At 40.2% G+C, this 16,138-nt stretch overlaps 1 long non-coding RNA gene across 1 annotated transcript; it reads left to right on the forward strand.

Annotated features, from left to right (window-relative positions):
* The first annotated feature begins 1,063 nt into the window (after positions 1-1,063).
* Positions 1,064-11,389, forward strand: LOC118636926. Its single transcript, XR_004960850.1, has 3 exons — positions 1,064-1,122; positions 6,273-6,339; positions 11,146-11,389. It is a non-coding gene; the product is annotated as an uncharacterized LOC118636926 (long non-coding RNA).
* Positions 11,390-16,138: the final 4,749 nt, after the last annotated feature.

Genomic DNA, 16,138 nt, shown 5'->3' on the forward strand with positions numbered 1-16,138 from the left:
GTGTTGCTTCACTATGAACTGATTTTTAAACATTTTCTTTTGGAAGTCTAAGACCTTGGATGAAGATGAGTTCCAGAGGTTTGCTTTAGCTTCTTTTGGGCACCTGAGGGCATCATTGTTCTAGTACTACTTTAAACCTAATTCTTGGCTTTTGATTTTTTTTTTTTTTTAAGTATTCAGGTCGTATGTGTTTGGGCTACAAACTTTCATTAAAACTAGCTTGTGGTTATAGTCTTAGGGGATATAATCTCCTCTTGTTTCCACCTCAACACCAAATTTTGAGATGAGCAAGTTTTGCTGTAGAGTGCTGGTGATAATAGGTGTGGTGGGAAATGGATATTTTCTAATTTGCCTCACACTGAGAGTGTAACGCTTTGGGGACTCAGCTTTATGGGGGTAAGGGGAGAATCTCCTTTTAGATTCTCTATTTTAGATGCTCCTTGGCTTTGGTTTTTAACTTGCATGCTGCACAGTACTATCAAAATTGAACCTTAAGCTCTTCCAGTTTGGGTAGATTCTCCCATATGTCACTTCAATCTCACTTCATCATATTTTGTTATTCAAAATATACATTTTTTTCCCCCACAATTTTTGTTTTTTTTTATCCTCACCCGAGAATATTTTTCCATTTTTTGTACAATAGAGTGGGAGGGAGAGAGAGGAAGGGAGACAGAGAGAGAAACATCGACGTGAAGGGACACATCGAGTGGCTGCCACCCGCACGACCAACCAGGGCCGGGGACAAACTGCAACCGAAGTACGTGCCCTTAGCGGGAACCGAACCCGGGTCTCTCCGGACCGCAGGCCGACGCTCTAACCGCTGAGCCAAACCGGCCAGGGCTTTTCCCCCACATTTTAACATCTCTGAAATCAGTATGCATTTTGAATTGATGGCGTCCTACAATCACTGTCAGCCGGGGTCAGGCATAAAATAGATACATTGTGTTTATTACTATCAAAGTAAAGCATCAAAATGTGCAGGATGAACATCAGTGGCTTGGAAGAAAATCTTGAGGCTGATAGTGGAGCATTTAACCCCGAGGAATCAAATGTCTGTGGAGCGGAGCTATCCGGAGAGTGGATGAGACATATTCAGCAACATTCCTGAAATGTGAGTCAAAGGTGGGTGAGTAACTCTGTAATCGCAAAGTCAGGCTTCAGAGCCCAGAGTCCATGGTTTTTTATTCTTTGAAGGATTATTTTATGAAATAACACATCACTAATGTTCTTGATGACACACACAGAGCATTGTGTGGAAGAGTAAGATGAAATGGGAGAAACTTTTTGGCATATCTGAAGTCAAATTTTTCACTTACATTTTACTGTTTGTATGATTACTAAATCTAAATGATCACCTTCAGTGAATATAAAATAAAAGTTTTAAATTACAATAAAGCATTATGTCATAGTTTAACAGCATTTGTCTTTTCTTAGTAGTAAATAAAGTATTGGTATATCTTTCAACCAATGATGGCTTAGAATAGATGTAATACATTAAATCGTCTTTTCTTCTTGTCAGCTTCTGAGTACACTTGAGAATTTCCAAATATCCAATAATTTTCATTGATTTTAGTAGGTGGTTTACTACTCTAGTGCCTAGTCTTCTATACTACCAGAAATGTAAGTCTTGCATTACTTTTATAATAAAAAGACACATTTTTTTTAAGTGCTTGATTTTGAGAGAGTCTTTCAAAAGGAGAGGAAGAGAACTATAGTAAAAGAAAGGTTCTTTAAGATAAGAAACATTTTAACATGTTTGTTTATTACTTAACTCCTTGTTTCTCATATTTTGTGTATATTTTCTCCTTGATTAGATTTGCTAGAGGCTTGTCTCTTACATAATGTGTGCGTAATCAAATTGTTTTTATTTTCTAATTAAGTTTGTTTTGGTCTTAATTACTCCCATTTTTCTATTTACTTTTGGGGATTTTATTGTTGCTTTTTATATCATCTTTTCTCTCTTTTAAGAAATATAGTATTTTAAAATATACTTTTTCTTCTAAATATGGTTTTGACTTTATCACAAAAATTTAAGTAGGTTGGTATTTTCTTTGTTATTTTTAAAATACATAACTAATAATAATTAGTGATATTTTCCATACACTTTTATAGCCTACAATGTTTGTTTGTTTGTTTGTTTATTTTTATCCTCACCCGAGGACATTTTTCTATTTTTTGTTCAGATAGAGTGGGAGGGAGAAAGAGAGAAACATGGACACATCGAGTGGTTGCCACCCACACGACCCAACCAGGGCCGGGGACAAACTGCAACCGAGGTACGTGCCCTTAGCGGGAACCGAACCCGAGTCTCTCTGGATTACAGGCCGACGCTCTAACCACTGAGCCAAACAGGCCAGGGCTAGCATACACTATTTCCTCTTTTCACATTCTCTTTCTTTTTGTTCAAGTTCTAATTTGTGAACATTTGTTTACTTTACAGGTGACTGGGGACTATCAGCACTCTTAGAACAAGAATACATTTAAACCATTAATGTTTCACTGAAAACAGAAAATGTATCTCATAAAATGATTCCCTTTATTGTCCTTAATGATTTTTCTCCTTAACCTAGGATGCTCATTTATATACATGAACATGGGTAGCCATTATTTGTAGAATATAAAATCTGGAATAATGTTGTGCATTATGAATTATGTTGTTTATATCTCCTATGCCTTTATATATTATCTGCTTAATTTATCATTGATACAATGATTAAAGTCTCCCATTCTATTTATATTTTTATTATTTTCTCATTACAATCCTTTTAATCTACATTATATATTTAGCTGTCATGGTCTATATCAGTTTCTTATTATTATTTTCATTATTGTCTTTTATTGCATACAATGACTCTTGCCTTAAGTGTTTTTTTGCCCTCAATTCTACCATATCTAACATCAGTTACTATCACTGCTTCCCCTTTTTATCAGTTCAGTTTATCTTTGCCCATTTGGTGATGTTTAGCCTTTCTAGGCCTTCAGCTTTTAAGTATCTATATTAATAACTTATTATTTAATTAATTTATATTTTTTGCCTTCTTATATCAGGATGTAGACTGTTTAGAATCATTATAATTATTATACTTGGTTTTGCTTACTTTCTAATTTATGCTTCTGTGAAACTGAATAAAAGAAACCTCATTTAAAATGGAGTCAGAAAGCTAGAAGGGGGTGCTCTCATGTGCTACCACTCAACCTCAATTACACACCCCAACAGGAAGAGACTACCTTGCATTCCCAACAAGAATGTCTTTAATTTACTACCCTAGAAGGAAGAAGGAAGATTTTCTCCTTACCCAGCAACAAGCCCAACCAATGAGAACCATTGCAACTCAGCCAATGAGAAGCCATCACCACTCTGAACTCTCTCTTTTCTCTAACGGAATTTCCTTCACAGTATCCTCCTCCCAACTTCCTCCTTTTTTTCACTATAAAGTAACATTTCTCTTCTTTGTTTGCTAAACTTGCTATACTTTTTTCTATAGCATGCTTTTCCCTAATTGCAGTTCCTTGCTGTTTCTAAATAAACCCACTTTTGCTGGTGAATATAACTTTTTTTTTAATTTTTAAGGTAAACACTTCCTAACTTTTATTTTTCTTTCTTTAGTTCTGCCTTTTCTATGGATTTCACTTTGTTTCCTTTTGTTTATAAAATAAGTTTGGAAGTGAAAGTTAGCCACTTAAACAACAAACATTTATTATCTTACTCAATTCCTGAAAGTTAGGAATCTGACCATGGTTTAGCTGGGCAGCTCTTGCATGGGGTAGATCACAAGGTTGCAGTCTCAGTGTCACCTGATGTTTTAGTCTTCTGAAGATTTGGCAAGGGCTGCAAAGTTTGCTTCCAAGCTTGCTTCCAAGCTCACTGACATGGCTGCTGTCAAAAGGCCTTAGTTTCTGGTGCCTGTTAGCTGGAGGCCTCATTCCTCACTGCATGGACTGATCCATAGGACTTTTCATGACATAGCATCTGGCTTCCCCCAGAGCAAATGATCCAAGAGAGAGGGAGGAGTCAAGATAGAAGCCACAATATCTTGTATAACCCTAATCTTTTATAACCCTAATTTCCCAAATGACATACTATCACTTTTGCTATATTCTTTTTTTTTTTATCCTCACCCGAGGACATTTTTTAAATATTTTGTTCAGATAGAGTGGGAGGGAGAGAGAGAGAGAGAAACATTGATGTGAAAGGGACACATCGAGTGGTCGCCACCCACATGACCCAACCGGGGCTGGGGACAAACTGCAACCGAGGTACGTGCCCTTAGCGGGAACCGAACCCTGGTCTCTCCAGACCACAGGCCGACGCTCTAACCGCTGAGCCAAACTGGCCAGGGCATTTTTGCTATGTTCTATTGATCATGCAGTCTAACCCTAGTGCATTATGGGAAAGGACAACACAATAATGTAACTACCAGGATGCAGGGATGTTGGTAGCTATCTTGGGGGCTGGCTACCTTAAATACTCTGTCTTTAATTCTACTGGTGAATCTCTTAAGTCCAAAAACATCCTTAACTCTATATTTACCTATTTAAAGAGATCTAATAAAAAATAACTTTGGCTATCAAATTATAAGATAAGTAGTTTGGTACATTAAGCTTCATTATCATGATTTCCTCATACTTTCTCATTATTTATTAACTTACTACTGGAGTTTCATAATTCCTAAAATCAATCTCTCTTCTATACCTTTTTCTAATATTATATCAATGAAGAAGACTTACTAATAACTAGTTAATATCACTGTCAGTCAATTTTCCACCAGAGAAAGAGAACCATTAGGAGATACATAGTAATAGATTCAGAGCAAGAAATTGTCTTTTGCAGTTGTGGGGGCTGATAGAAAAGTTTGAAATGCACAGGGTAGGCCATCAGGAGGGCCTGGCTGGAATTCTCTGGCAAGCGGAAGCTTCAGTCCACAGGTGGAATTACTCCTCAGTTTTGCTCTTAAAAGCTTTCAACTGATTGAATCAGGTTCACCCAGATAATCTAGAATAATCTCCTTCACTTAAAATAAACTGATTATGGCCCAGCTGGTGTGGCTCAGTGATTGAGCGTCGACCCATGCACCAAGAGGTCGCTGGTTCAATACCCAGTCAGGGCACATGCCCAGGTTGTGGGCCTGATCCCCAGTGGGGGGCATGCAGGAGGCGGCCAATCGATGTTCTCTCTCTTCAACGTTTCTATTTCTCCCTCTCCCTTCCTCTCTCTCTAAAATCAATAAAGAAAAAATTAAAAATAAACTGATTATGAACCTTACTCATGCCTACAAAATACCTTCAAAGCAATACCTGATTTAGTGTTGGATTGAATATCTGCAGGTTATAGCCTAGCCAAGTTGATACAACACATTGCTTTTCTTCAAAATCACTTTTCTTCAAACAATAGTTTACAAAGCCCTTGGTGCTCTTGAAAACACCAAATATACAAGGCATATGCCTCCTATGTTTTATTAACACTTTGCCACTAATATTGTTTTCTTGGCCAATTTGATTACAAATAAAACTCACATTTGAAATAAATGTCTTTTTTCTCCGATTCCTTTGGTTTTGTTTCAATGGCAAAATATAAAGGTGCTCAGTTTACCTATAGCCCACTTTTTTCATGTTGGAAAGTTAGAATTATTTCATTTTTTTACCAGTAAATTAATTTATTTTTCTAAAGCTATGGTTTGGACTCTGCTAGTTAATTTTGATTTCCACTCTGGACTCTCTTTGTGTCCAATCTCAAATTTTTTCAGGTGAAAATATATTCTTTTATACTTTTATTGATCTCATATATGCCCATTTTTCTGTATTCTTTGAAACTTCTATTATTCAAAGGTTGGTTCCTCCTTTTTCATGTTCTTTTAAAATCCACTTATATTTCTTATTTCTAATATGTTTCTCTAAATTATTTTTTTATTTCACTGACTCTACTTTTTCCTGCTGAATTCATTTTTCTTTTCACTGTTTAATACAATGATCTTACCTGGTGATGTGATCATCCTGACCAGGAGTTGCTTAGTGAATCCATATAAGAATTCTAAAGACTTGATGTTTCCTTGTATCTTCAGGAATTAATTTTCAGCTCCTCTTTAACATTTTTATAGCTCTTATGGTTTCTCCATTTCAATGTTTGGGTTAACTGTGAACTAATATGGTATTGTTATTTTTCTACACACTGTATTATTACTTTCATGTATATGCCTAACTGCCTTGAGTTTAATTTATTGAGTCTTACTGTTGATACTGAGATTTTTCTTAGTTTCAGTGATTTGTTTCTTTAGGAACTTGGAGAGCATGGGAAGTCTGAAGTCTCAGGCAGTGACTCTTTGCCATCTTGGAAATCCTGAGGTGTGTACTTTTAATTGATTGTGTTTGTATTGTGTTGTGTGTTTTTTAAAAATACTATAGCCCTAGCTGGTTTGGCTTAGCAGTTAGAGCGTCAGCCCATGGACTGGAGAGACCCGGGTTTAGTTCCCGCTAAGGGCACGTACCTCGGTTGCAGTTTGTCTCCGGCCCGGGTAGGGGTTGTGTGGGTGGCAGCCGCTTGATGTGTCTCTCTGACATCAATGTTTCTCTCTCTCTCTTCCCCCCTCTCTCCCTCCAGCTCTATCTGAAGATAAATGCAAAAATGCCCTCGGGTGAGGATAAAAAATAAATAAAATAAAATACTATGGCAGAGTGTTTAGACTAGCAGGCCAAGAATCAAGAGGATTTTAATTCTGTCACAGCTGCCCTACTAAATACCCTATGTAACCTTGGCCAGTGCCTTCGTTTTTAAGGATTTTAATTTTCCCATCTACAAAGTGTGGAAAACAAACAAACAATAAAACCTGTCCTTACCTTTTAGGAGTGTCAGGAAAAATGTAAAGTTTATGAGAAAGCCAAGAAAATTCATGCCTTTCAGCAAAAATCAGGCTAAGGATAGGGCACAAAAAATGGGAAGGAAGAGCAGGAAGTTGAAAACAAGTGAAGGAAATCTCTCCTGCATTCTGCACTTGTTTATCACGCATCCACATGATAAGCACCCTGTTGGTTGTTTTATGTAAGCTGTTTCAGGTCAAGTTCACAACTTGGTGAGTTGGGTTCACTTTTTTTCTGATTTGGCAGTAAGGAAACCACTCAGTACTAATTCAAATAATCCTAGCTCTCTGTACCTTTTAAATTGTGTGACTTGAGTAAGTTCACTCAATTCAGAAAGGACCAAGTTAGAATCAGAACTCAAATCTGTGAATAACAGGACATTTTCCTCACACTATACCATGTTGTTCCACTGTGATGAAGGAACAGCAGCAAAACTGTGGCACTGAATAGGGCATGGGGTACAGATGTTACTTTCTCTCCCTTTGTGCCCGCCTCCCTTCATTCCTTCCCTCCTTCCTTCCTCCCTTCCTCCATTTGTAAAATTACAAATGATTACAGGCAAACAGGAAAGTACAAATTTATTTATTTATTTTGTTAATCCTCACCCAAGGATATTTTTTCATTGCTTTCTAGATAGAGTGGAAGGGAGGGAGGGAGAGAGAGAGAGAAACATCTATGTAAGAGAGATACATCGATTGGTTGCCTCCTGCACAACCCCGGCTGGGGCCAGGGATCAAACCTGCAACTCAGGTATGTGCCCTTGACTGGGAATCGAACCCAAGGCCCTTTGGTCCATGGACTGGTGCTCTAACCACTGAGCCAAACTGGCCAGGGCTATAGTGACTTACTTATTTATTTATTTATTTATTTATTTTTATTTTTTTTTTATTTTTTCCTCACTCGAGGACATTTTTGCATTTCAGATAGAGGAGGAGGGAGAGAGGGAGGCAGAGAGAGAGAAACATCGATGCGAGAGAGACACATCTACTGGTTGCCACCTACACAAGGTCCGGGGACAAACTGCAACCGAGGTACGTGCCCTTAGCGGGAACTGAACCCAGGTCTCTCTGGACAGCAGGCCAACACTCTAACCCCTGAGCCAAACCGGCCAGGGCTATAGTGACTAATTTAAAACAATGTATCCACCAATCAGTTTGTCAAATCTTAACATTTGTCTGTGCTTGCTTCAGATTTTCTTTTTTAACGAAATCAAACATTACCGTACATACATAGTTGAACCCTTTGTACCCTCTCTCTTTCTTCCCACTGGTGCTCATTATATTACTATATATCATTTTCACACATGCCTTTATTATTGATATTATTTTTTAGTCCTCACCTGAGGATATTTCTTCATTGATTTTCAGAGAGAGAGTGGGAGGGAAGGAGAGAGAGAGAAACATTAATGTGAGAGACACATCAACTGGTTTCCTCCCACCCAACCCTGGCCAGGGCCAGAGATCAAACCTTCGTGCCTACCTTTATGCATTTACTATATACTTAATATATGCTAGAGTTTTGCCTGTTTCTAAACTTTATTTAAATGATGGCACACTATAAATATCATCCTGCAAACTGCTTTTTTCATTCAGGATTATTTTTTATATTTATCCCTGTTGGTATATGTAACGGTAGTACATTCATTTTAACAACTGAATATATTTTATTGAATGAATATACCTCAATTTTTTTTTTTTATTTAGTTACCTTTGATGGACATTTAGATTATTACCAAATTTCAGTGTTACATTAATGCTGCAATGAATATTCTTGTTTATTTCTCACTGTACATGCATATGAGAGCTCTCTAAGAATAATACTGTGGAGTCATACATTATATGATCTTCAACTTTATTAGTTAATATTGCCAAATCACTACCCAAAGTGGTCGTACCAATTTACCTTGTACTAAGCAGTACATACATTTCTAGTTCTTCACATCCTCACCAATACTTGTTTTTGTAGACTTTAAAATATTTTTTGGTCTGATGAATATGAACAAAACCTGTTTTAATTTGCATTTCTTTCATTAGTAGAAAATTGAGTTTCTTTTCTTGTGTTTACTGGTTATTTGAGTTTTGTTTTATGAATTGCTTGTTCATATCTTTTGCCTATTTTTTAAAAAATATGTTTTTATTGATTTTTCTTTTCTTTTTTTTAGAGATAGAGGAGGGGAGAGAGAGAGAGAGAGAAATATCAATGTGAGAGAAACATCAATTGGCTACCTCCTGCACGTCCCCTACTTGGGATCGAGTCAGCAACCCGAGCATGTGCCCTGACTGGGAATTGAACTGGGACTTCTCAGTCCATGGGACGTCACTCAATTCACTAAGCCACACCAGCCAGTCATCTTTTGCCTATTTTTATTGCTATTTTTTTTATTGTGTTATAAGGATTCTTTATATATTCTAAATATTAACTCCTTGTCAGTTATGTTTATTGTAGTTGTAGTCTCCTATCCTGTAGCTTGTTTTTCATTTTATTTAAGGTGTCATGTTTTACAGAAATTATAAGTTATAATACCATCAAAATAATTGTTCTTTTTCCTTAAGGTTTATATCCAGTGTCATAAAAATTCTCCAATAGTTTTTTCTAGAAATGTTAAAATTTTGCTTTCTGCATTTAGGTCTTTGATCTATCTGGATTTTCCTTTTTATACATGATATAAAATAGGGATATATTATAATTTTTCAATTATGAGTTATTGATTGTTCTAATATATTTTTCAATATTCTATTTTTTTGGCTGAAAAATTTATAATGCCACCTTGACCATATTTCTATGTGTCTGTGCCTAGCTCTCTATTCTGGTTTACTGGCAAGCTTGACAATCCTGTACTATTATCATGGTGCTCAATATCATCTTTATTATGTTTGTTTTTTTAATTAAAAACAATTTTTTTCTTTATTGATTTTAGAGAGAGAGAGAAAGGGAATGGGAGAGAGATAGAAACATTGATGAGAGAGAACATCGATTGGCTGCCTCCTGCATACCCCCCACTGGGGATTTGGCCCACTACCTGGGCATGTGCCCTGACTGGGAATCGAACCAGTAACCTCTTGGTGCATGGGTCAACGCTGAACCACTGAGTCACACCAGCCTGGCAAGGTTTTGTTTTTGTTTGTTTAATATCCCCATGATTTATTAATTTTGTAACTGGAAGTTTGTACCTTTTAATCCCCTTCACCCATTTTTCCCACTCCCACCCCACCTCTGACAAACACCTATATAGGTCTTGCTATCTGGGAGGGTACGTCCCTCTATATTGTTCTTCTTTATAATTATCCTGGCTATTCTTGGTCCTTTAATCTCTCATGTGAAGAATAGTTTCTACAAAACAAGTCTGTTGGGGTTTGTTTTGGAATTTCATTGAATTTCTAGATTAACTTGTGCCTAACTTTCTTTTTAACCTTTAATATTGAGGCTTCCCATCCTTGAACATAGTATATATTTTTCATTTAGTTAGTTTTATTTTATGTCTTAAAATAAAGTTTTAGAATCTTCTCTGTCAAGATTTTTGAAGTTTTTTTATGTAGCTTTTAAAATTTTTTCCTTGTTGATAATAACAACAAGTACAATAGCAGGAAACGTGGGCATGAGTACTCAAAAGGCTCTGAAGAATAAGGGAGGAAAAGTTTGTAAGGGCCATCCAGTTATGTATTGATTCTTATGAGGGCTTTGTTCTGTGTCAACAGGAGCTAAGCCAGAACTACATTTCCCATAATTCCCACCTCTGTGTGCTTCTTGGTTAGAATTGTCCACAGAAACATTTGCATACGATTTTAAAGGTGAAAGTGAGGTAGTAGTCAATTTTGTGCTTTGAAAACAGCATAGGGCAGGTGGAGGTCACATGTATTCAGTTATCCACTGGCTCATTTTGTGGGTTTGGAGCAGAAAGCAGTTCCCACTGGATTTCCTCCTTCACCTTGTCCAAATCCTGGGCCCTGGGCCTGTACAGCTCCACAGTGAGCAACGCCGGCTTCTTCTGCAGATTGCCTGCAGCACTTAGAACAGAGCAGCGAGGAAGAGACACACGCTTCCTATTTGTCCTCAGGGGTTTCACTTTGTCCTTTGTCTCTCCCACATCCACTCTGTCTTCCCTTTCTGACTGTTGGCCTTGCCGATTTCAGGCCCAGCACCACAAGCAGAAGTAACAGGATTATATGAGCTGCTTAAATAGCTCCCCTGATTACTAAAGACCTAATCCCTATAATACCTCCTTATTCTGTATCACTCATAGTGGTCTGCTTCCTTGATCAAATCCTAACTGATATAATTCCCATTTCCCTAAAGGTCCCAGAGGGAACAGCAGAAAAATAGAGTGAAGAATATGATTAATTGCATCTGGCCTCAGAGGGAAGGAGAGAATATCTCGGGGAATCCAGGCACAAGATATAGTTCTTTCAGTAAAATGCATGAAGATGGATGCTGTGGAAACTGCAATGGCCAATGTCGATGGAAAGGAGTCAGACATACTTCCACAGTGCTGCCCAGATCCAGAGTCCATGAGCAGGAGGCACATTTGGCAATGCAGTTTATTTGGTAATTAATTCCGTTTTATTGTGGGCGATGTATTTTAGAAACCCCTCACTATAACACTTGACACAGCATACACTTGACATTGGTTTGTGGAATTAATCAAAATAAGACTGTCTATTCTGGAGAATATTGTGAGGCTCACCTTTGCTGAAATACCATTAATTGGACCAAAGAGAAATAGTATTGGCCTGTGTTTGAGAGACAACATGGATATTTAAAGAGACAGGACAATTTTGTCTATTTTACAGGAAAATATGGATTGGATGACAGAATCCCTGAACTTTGGAACAGGAGATAAGTTTAGGGTAGCCCTCATTTTCTAAACTGACTTGTCAAGGTCAAGGCAAAGTTTGAGTCAGAATTATGTTCAGAGGAATCTCAGCACATTTGCTCTATTTGAGTGAATTTATGTATTGGTGATTGAAAAGTTAAACCCAGATACTGATAAGATCAGTTTTAACTTGGAGAGAGATCTCTAAACAGCCAGGCCTTACCTCGTTCAATATTTTCTTCAACAATGTGGATAAAGATCTATGAGAAATACCTATGAACTTTTCAAATGATATAAACCGTAGTAGCTATAATCTGCCATATTTATCTAGGGAGTTGGGATTCCAAATTCTAATTAAGAGGTTATAATTTTAGGCTAAAAGGTAAAAATTGATGTGAGTAATTGGAAAATCCAGCATATACATTAAAATATATAATAAGTATAGGAAGGGGAAAACTTGGTTTGGTAGCAGTTCATGGGAAAAAGGCCTGGAAATTTACAGGAGCCAATGAGTGACGCAAAAAGGAACTTTAAAAATGTTTATATAGTTGATAGATGCAAGAAGATGGAGGAAGCAGGATGAGTTGAAGATACAGATATGGGTACAATTTAAAGAAAGGCATGATCCCTGGCCAGTTTGGCTCAGCAGTTAGAGTGCCAGCCCGCAGACCAAAGAGTCACGGGTTCGATTCCTGACAAGGGTCCATACCTCGGTTGCAGTTTGCCCCTGGCCCCGGTTGGGGTTGTGCAGGTGGCAAACAATTGATGTGTCTCTCTCACATCGATGTTTCTCTCTCTCTCTTCTTCCCTCTCTCCCTCCTGCTTTATCTGGAGATACATGTAAACATATCCTTGGGTGAAGATAAAATAAAAAATAAAAAAATAAAGAAAGACATGAGACCACACTTTAAGCTGTGGAATTTAAATCTTTTCTTAGAAATCCAGAGAAGCTGGTGCATAGCCTGTGGGTCTCCCTACTAAGTGGACCTCACTTCCGTCCTGTTGTTCCCCTCCTCACCATACACCTGTGGCACTCTGCTCTCACGTGTGTCGTGTCTGTAGGCCACCTGTCCTCCCTGCTCACCTTAATTCTATCTTTCATTGAAACCCAGCTCCAGTCCCACCATTTCTCAACCCCGCTCCCCTGTGAACTTCTTTAGCATTTATTTAACTTGAATCCTATACTACCTTTCAGTTGTTACTTTTATATAACGATTGTTAAATTGGTGATACTGGTGTCAATAGTGACACATGGCATTGGCAATATATAAGAATTAACTGGGGTTAATCAACTTTGAGCTGAGGCGACTCCTTTCTAAGAACATATACATGCTAACTAACTGTGAAAGCTAAAGAATGAAGTCGCTTGGAAAAAGCACTGTTCTAGGATGGCTTGGAAATTTGGCTTTTTTCAAAAACAGTAAAACTACCTTAGAGCAAAAAGGGCATCACAGAAAGAGTCCCCGGGTGTTAAGTGACTTTGCCTGAAGGTACTAAATGAGAGTGAAATTTGATTCCCACTGTACTGGGTCCTACACTATGTCTATCAGGTAAGGTTCTTAGGAGTTTAAGTTGTAAGAACCAGATTAAATTTAAACAACCATGGCTGAGTTAAACAGAAAAGGAATATATTTGGTTACCACCGGTACTCAATGTACATTTACTGAGTGCATTCTGGGCTAGGCATCCTTCTAGGCCCTGGGGGTATAACAAGAAACAAAGGTCCCTACTCTCAAGGAGCTTACATTGTAGTAGGGGAGACAGACAGTAAACAAGCAGAGAAGAAAAATAAAGAAGAAATCTGGCAGAGGCGAGGAGTCTATTTTAGATAAGGTCACATTTCAGTAGACACGTGATCGGAGCAAGGAAACAAGGCACAGGGACGGAAGAGCATTCCCGGCAGAAGGAACAGCGCGGCGTAAGGCCCGGCAACGGGAGTGTGCCCCACATCCTGAAGAGGAGTGACAGGGGGGCCAGTGTGGCAGAGCAGAGGAGCACTGAGGAAGTGATGGGGACAAGATCGGAAAGACAGCAAGCAGGGGCCAATCAGAGACCCGAGAGGTAGTTTGCATTGTGTTTGGGGTAAGATGAGCTGTAGGATGGCTTTCAGCAGAGGAGTGACAGGATCTTGACTTATGCTTTCACAAGGTCACTGACGACTGTGTGGGACAGGACTGGAGGGAAGCAAAGGCGAAGGCTGTTAAAAGGCTGTTGCTGTAATCCAGTGAGGGATGATGGCAGCTGGGGCCAGGGTCTGCCGGTGAGGGGTAGACCACATCCAGAATTTCCAATGGATTGGGTATAGCGTTTCCAACAGACTCCATGATGTGGCCGAAGTTTGGGCCTGAGATGCTGTTGGATAGGTCATAGGATTTCCTGGAGACTGACGCTTGAAAATAGGCATAAATAAAGAGGCGGGAGGGAGCTGTAACCACCGATAAAGGCTTATCACAGGCCGATCTGACGAAGCTTCTCTTGCTGCCCGCGCTGGTCACCCCCACCGCCGGTGTGGAGACTGGACACTGCTGTTGCTAGAACAAATTTTCCATCTCCCTGCTTCTTCCTCTGCATGGACATTTCCTGAGGCAAAAGCCCAGGTGGGCCTCCCCGCTGGTTGTGCTCGGATCACACACCTGTACCCTCGCTGGCAGGTGCTGGCGAAGTGGGTGGTCCTTCCACTTCCATAGCAGGACACTGACCCTGCTCTTCTCCGATACGGGGGAGGCCCCGATGGAGGGCGAGGACGGTGCACCACATGCTGTCAGAACCGTCGCTGGAGGCTGCTGGTGCCGGAAGCTACTGGAATTCATTTAAGAGCTAGATGTCTCAAAGGAACTTGAAAAACCAATCTGAGAGGATTTCCTAACCGTGAGCACTTCACACTCAACAGGAAGACGAACGGTTGGGTTATCACACGACGGCACGGAGTATCAGTAACAGACTTCCTTTCGCTTTGCCCGCTCTGCTCACCACAGCCCTGAGGCTGGATCTCGCAGGAGGGAGGCTTGCTTTCAAGGCACCCGGGGCCCTGTCTGTGTATTATTTATCCTTCGTAATCACTGCAGCATCAGGGAAAGTGAGGCCTAACAGCCCCCCGAGGATTGCTGAGGGAACCGAATGTACTTGAAATCCAGGGGCTCCACCACAGTCAGGTATCGCTGAGCATTGTTTTATAAAGTGTCTGACCTCTGTAAGAACCTTCACAAAACCCCACAAACACCTCCGTGGAATTGTGGAAGGCCTTGGAAAACAACGTTTGAAACCCAATGGGTAATGCAAAGAACACCAGACCGGGCATCTGAAGACCTGGGGTCTGGGTTTAAGTTACTACATCTCTGTAAGTTTTCTCTTATTTAAAAAACTTTTTTCTTTATTGATTTTAGAGAGAGAGGAAGGGAGAAAGAGAGAAACATCGATTGGCCGCCTCCCGCTTGCCCCCCACTGGGGATCGAGTCCACAGCCTGGGCATGTGCCCTGACCCGGAATCAAACCAGTGACCTGTTGGTGCATGGGTAGACACTCAACCTCTGAGCCACACCAGCCAGGCATCTCTGTACATTTTAATATCTTTCAGCCTTCGCTCCCTCTTCTGTAAAATGGAAAGAATAGCCATATGAAACCTAGCTAAACTATGAAGTGATCCATGAAGTTAGAATAACTTCGCACAAGCACGTGGCACCAAGAATGTCAAACCCAGAGCGCGTAGGTCCTACGTCTGCGTTGCCTCATAAGTTCCTGCTGTTCTGGAAGATAGGAGGCCCAGAGGCTCACCGCCTTGCCTCCAGCGTGTTACAGCAGCAGGGATGATGAAACCAAGCTCACACCTTTCCTGTCGCATCACTTGAAACACCTCCTCTGAGCCCCGGCTTGCTTTCCCGCCTCGAGGTGTTAGGTCAGTTGTGAATTGATCTCCCAGGTTCAGGTATTACTGCATGCCTCTCAGCTCCCCTCAGGGACGGCTTGCTTGTTCTTCCTGCATCTAGCTACCCCAGGTGCTGTTTTCCATATTTGGTCCCAGAGCCCCCTCCTCAGAGACGTTTCCCCACAGCCCTGGGGAAAAGCCAATTAGCTAGCAAATTCCCACTTCCTACCCGCCTTGGTCTCCCCTGGCATAGGAGCCATTCCATGGTTTGTGATTGGCTTCCCGGGGGAGGCAGTCCTTGGGGCGGCTGCCTTTGTTTGGAATGCATGGATGTGAAGCCCACAAGTTGCTCTGTAGGTTCTTTAAACTCCTCTTCCGTGGGTGGGTTGGATAGGGAACTTCCCCCAAACTTCCACGTCTTACCTTTGGGAGATAATCTTCCAGGTCTGGCCACAGCTGGAAGTATGAAACTGACAGGGCACTCGAGCCCCAAGCCCCTCGAGAGAATTGGGGCGAAGCAAGAGTTCGTGGCAGCATGGCCTTAGGCATTGCCTGTTCTCTGTGAGAGGAAGGAGAGGAGGAGAGGGTGCCGAGAATTCAAGAAACTGGGGCCG

The sequence above is a fragment of the Molossus molossus genome, unplaced genomic scaffold (assembly GCF_014108415.1).
Source record: "Molossus molossus isolate mMolMol1 unplaced genomic scaffold, mMolMol1.p scaffold_m16_p_20, whole genome shotgun sequence".
NCBI classification, from domain to species: Eukaryota; Metazoa; Chordata; class Mammalia; order Chiroptera; family Molossidae; genus Molossus; species Molossus molossus.